The sequence below is a fragment of the Cucurbita maxima genome, unplaced genomic scaffold, assembly GCF_002738345.1.
Source record: "Cucurbita maxima cultivar Rimu unplaced genomic scaffold, Cmax_1.0 Cma_Scf00011, whole genome shotgun sequence".
NCBI lineage: Eukaryota > Viridiplantae > Streptophyta > Magnoliopsida > Cucurbitales > Cucurbitaceae > Cucurbita > Cucurbita maxima.
Genome location: NW_019272027.1, coordinates 5,165,458 through 5,170,341, shown reverse-complemented (window position 1 = coordinate 5,170,341; position 4,884 = coordinate 5,165,458). Strand labels below are relative to the sequence as shown.

At 33.3% G+C, this 4,884-nt stretch overlaps 1 non-coding gene across 1 annotated transcript; it reads right to left on the bottom strand.

The window, feature by feature from the left end:
- Positions 1–525: 525 nt before the first annotated feature.
- Positions 526–661, bottom strand: LOC111486756. Its single transcript, XR_002718937.1, has one exon. It is a non-coding gene; the product is annotated as a small nucleolar RNA Z247 (small nucleolar RNA).
- Positions 662–4,884: the final 4,223 nt, after the last annotated feature.

Here is a 4,884-nt window from a genome sequence, read left to right as displayed (position 1 = left end):
TTTTAGGAGCATATAGGATATGTTTCAGAACAAGAGATGAACCAGAAATTAATGAATTCCCAATATGAGAGATAGACAAACCTGCGCCATTTGCAACCTGAATTTGGTCGGTGCCAGTGTAGCGTTCTCTGGTGGTAAGCCTCTCTAGGTCATTGGTGATATGATCTGTGGCTCCAGTGTCAACATACCAGTTTGTGTCACTAGTGTATCCACTAGTTGCCAAAGCTGCTTGTTTGAGATTATTTTCGGCTTGATATGCCTGATCAAATCTGTGCCAGCATTGCAAAGCATCGTGATTGGGCTTACCACAAATCTGACAGACAATGCCTGAGCTGCTTTGTGTCTTTGATGGTTGACGTCCAGGATTGTTCACAGTACGCCTTGATTGTCCATGACCACTATTTAACTGACGACTACGACCGCGACTACCTTGACCTCCATTGGCACCTCCACGAATGGATATCCTATTGACATTGTTAGCAGATGAAAGTTGCTCAAATGTACCCTTACGCAAGTGCCGCATCTCATAGCTCAGCATGTGAGCATACACGTCGCTGACAGTGTATACATCTGTTCTGGTTGTAATGCTTGTGACTAGAGGATCATAATCTGGACCAAGTCCTTGCAGCATGTAGGCGATGAGTTCTTCATCCTCTATTCGCTTGCCAATGGCAGCAAGTGTATCACCAAGATGTTTTACTTTACGAAAGTAGTCAGCAATTGTCATGTCCTTTTTCTGGATAGTAGAGAGTTCCATACGGATCTGCATTGCTCTTGCTCGAGATGTGGAAGCAAATTGTCGCTCCAGCGTAATCCAGGCTTCTCGTGCAGTGGTGATTCCAACCATCGTGCTGAGAACCTCCTCAGTGACTGATGAGTTGATGAGGCTGAGTACCAGCTGGTCCTGGGGGTACCAGACTGTGAACTCAGGGTTGATGATAATTTTGCGATTCCCTGTTTCTTCACTTGGTTCAACGGCGATCGTCTGGCTTGGTGCAGGCATGGATCCATCCACAAAACCAACAAGGTTTTGGCTACGCAAGTAGGGAAGGATTTGGGTAGACCACAGTAGATAATTTTCTTGTGTAAGCTTAACACTAATCACCTGACTGATCGACGGAGAAGACATTGTGTTTGTTGGGATTGACATGTTTAACAGCAGAGGCTATGGATCTCGTGGATCTTATTTCTGCTCTGATACCATATCAAGTTTATGCAAAACTGTGCCTCACACTATTGAGGACATATTCTATTTATATTGGCAAAAGATTAACTAATAGATCCGATTTCATAGGAAACTAACGAAGTAAGCCTATTCTTATGGCATGACTAACTTCAAGCTATTCTAATGGATTGACCAATTCTAACAATATATATATCCGTTATTTATATTTCGTATCATAATCATATCATGTCGTAAACACTTTGTGGTCATATCGTTCTCTAACTTATCATAGCCTTAACATTCTTATACTTATCACAGTCATATAGTTACATGAACACCTTAGTCATATCATCACAGGAACGTATCCTAACGCTATCGTTCTATCACTCTATCACAAACCTATCCCTTTCTACCCATAACCTAACCGTATTCTTTCATCAATCTCTCATATTCATATCACTTCAGTATGTAACCTAACTTTAACATTTCATGAACGTATCTTACTCCTATCGTTACATTTCGTTTTGTGTATCTTTATCGTATCCTATCTCAAACATATCATTGAACACATCGTGTATCGTAATTATTATGTAATAGTCCAAAAATAAATATATAAATAAACCAATAAAAATGGTTATAAACAAAAAAAAATTATTATTCCATAAAAAAAAAAATAATAATAAATTAATAAATAAATAAAAATAAAAACAATTCTTCCCAAATCCTCTCCTTTTAACTGTTGTCCATCCCCAATAATCTCATCCCATCCCATCTTCCCTCTTAAACAATATAACAGTTCATCCAAAAGTAAACAGAAAAAATGTAAGAGAAAAAGTAAAATAGCTTCCAACAAAAGCAGAATTACTTTGTAGAGAGAACCGTTCATCCAAAAGTAAATAGAAATAATGTAAGAGAAAAAGTAAAATAGCTTCCAACAGAAGAAGCAGAATTACTTTGGAGAGAGATTTTGGTACAATTTCATTTTCCTTTATATTTATAGTTATCTAATTAAATTAGTTAGATTTTCTTTTCTTTATCAAATATTTTATAATAAATCAGATCTCATCCTCTCACATCCAATTAATTAGATTTTTGGTTAGCAAAAGAAAGAAATAAAGAAAGAAAAAGGGAAATTTTGGAGTAAAAATCCATTAACAAAATTTACCAATAATATCTGTTTGAAAAAAAAGAGTGGAGCAGTTAATATCTGTTTAGAAAATGAAAATAATTACAGAGAAAATAAGATATATTCGTAATAATATAAAATAAGATATTTAGTGAAAATAACATTATACAAATATATATACAACATTTCAACACTTTTTACTATGAACCAAAATAAATTAGAGAAATAATTTTATAGAGTTCAAACTTGAAACTGATGTCATGAGCTCACATAGGTTGAGTTGGATTTCAAAGGACGGAATCGAACTTTCATTTAGGATATATTCGTGACAACGACTTAAGCTAACCAGGTAAGTGACCTTACTATCGGCATGGTTATATTGGATGTTGACACGTGCCCCATAGTTCTGCATGTGTCATATATATTGATATGTGTGAATTGTTTGTGGGTCGATATGTTATGTAAATTGTATGATAATAATTACGGTTCGATGTGTTCAATGATATGTTGAGATAGGATACGAGAAGAAAGCAAGACAAGATTAATTATCCTTTACCTTTCTAAATCATAAGGAGAAAGACGAAACCAAAAACTTGAGCTACCGAACCTTCACCTTTAGAGAATGAAAGAAGGGAGAGGAAATGAATTAACTGCTTTTCAAGACGATAGCAAGAGAAGATGAATGACACTAAACTACTGAACCTATCCTTTACAGTTCAATCTGGTCCGGTAATAGAGGAAAAGAAGAAGAAGAAGAAGATATTCTATTCCTTTACAGGAGAGTTAATTCATTCAATCCTTCACCTATTTATTCAAACACAGTAAGAGAATTGATTGAAGAACCTCTACTGGAGAGTAAAGAAAAGAAAAGAGAATTGAAAGATGAAAGCAAGACAAGAAAGATTCATTCTCTACACACTTCAGCCTTGTGCCCTTTGGGGAAGTCAGTCTTCCTCAAGCTTTGTTCCTAAGGCTTTCGATTCTGAATTCGGAATAATTCCTTTGCGTCATGCTATCTTGTATACCACGACCAGCGGCATTCCTAGCTCTGTGTAGGGCTGTTTGTCCAGTTGTTGAGCATTGATATTGGGGAGACTTCCTTACCCTTGGTTTGTGAAGTCTGAGCATTGTAATTCCTGGAATTACCTATACTTGTTTGAGGTGTTAGAGGCCTTTCTTAAGGAAATTTGAATTAGCTAGCTAACGCAAGGATGCACAACTGAAATGCAACGATAGGAATAAGATTCGTTCATGAAACGTTAAAGTTAGGTTAAATACCGAAGTACTATAGATATGAGAGATTGATAAAAGAATACGGTTAGATTATGGGTAGAAAGGGATAGACGTGATAGATTGATAGAACGATAGCGTTAGGATACGTTCCTGTGATAATATGACTAAAGTACATTCATGTAATGACATGACTGTGATAGGTAGAAGAACGTTAAGACTATGATAAGTTAGGGAACGACATGATCACAAAGTGTTTACATATGATATGATTAGGATATGACAGGTGAATAACGAATATATATATATATATATATATATATATATATATATATATATATATGATATGATATGAAATACGAAATATGTCATATGATATAAAAATGATATGTTATGGGGTGAGATATGTGATAAATTGACATGATATATTGTGATGCAATATGTTAGGGTATGAGTTTTATATTTCAAGTTATATTTTAATTTTTTATTTTTTAAGTAATCTTTTTACATATTTATTTATTTATTGATTATTATTATTATTATTCTTAGTATTTTGACTTATATTATTTATTTATTTTTATTCTTATTTTTTTGAGTTATTACACTTAATGCCTCGTAAATTATGTTTTATTATTTATTATTTGTAATTTATATTATTTCTTCCATGAATAATCTAAACTTATTAACATAATCCTAAAAAGTTTGTATGAGATTAAACAACGAAATATTTAATATTCTTTTATAAATTTGTGATAATTAACATTTAATTTTAATCTTGATGAAATATTTATTGTAATAATAACGAATCATTGGTTTAACTGAATAACTAAATAAAATAGATAAATCATTCTCTTCATCTTAGGTCGACGAATCTTCTCCATTGAAAGATTCCCCATATGGATAATAGACATTCCAGTTTAACTAGCCTAATTCTAATTGTTTTGTTCTAAAGCAAACGACGGGATGATTTGTCTTATTCAGATATTCACAACCAAGAAAAACTAGATTCTCTCTCGAGTAGGCCTTGAAAGGAGAAGGAAGGCTGGAACAGGCACCTATCATTGAAGTCATCCGACCCAATAATCAATCTAATAAACTTACCCCTAATACCAATTCAAAATTTAGATAATTAATTTAAATTTTTTTAACAAGTGTTATAGATATATACATGTCAATTACACCTCCTCAAGTAGGCTCATTTTGTCGTTCTTGTATTTATACATTTAAAATATAATAAACAAACAAATAATAAAGACAAACACGTATTTTTACTTTAATTTAATCTAATAGAGAGAGAGAGAGAAAAAAAAAAAAAAAGGAAGAAAAGAAAAAAGGAGGAAGATCGATGAAGCAAAAATGAAAC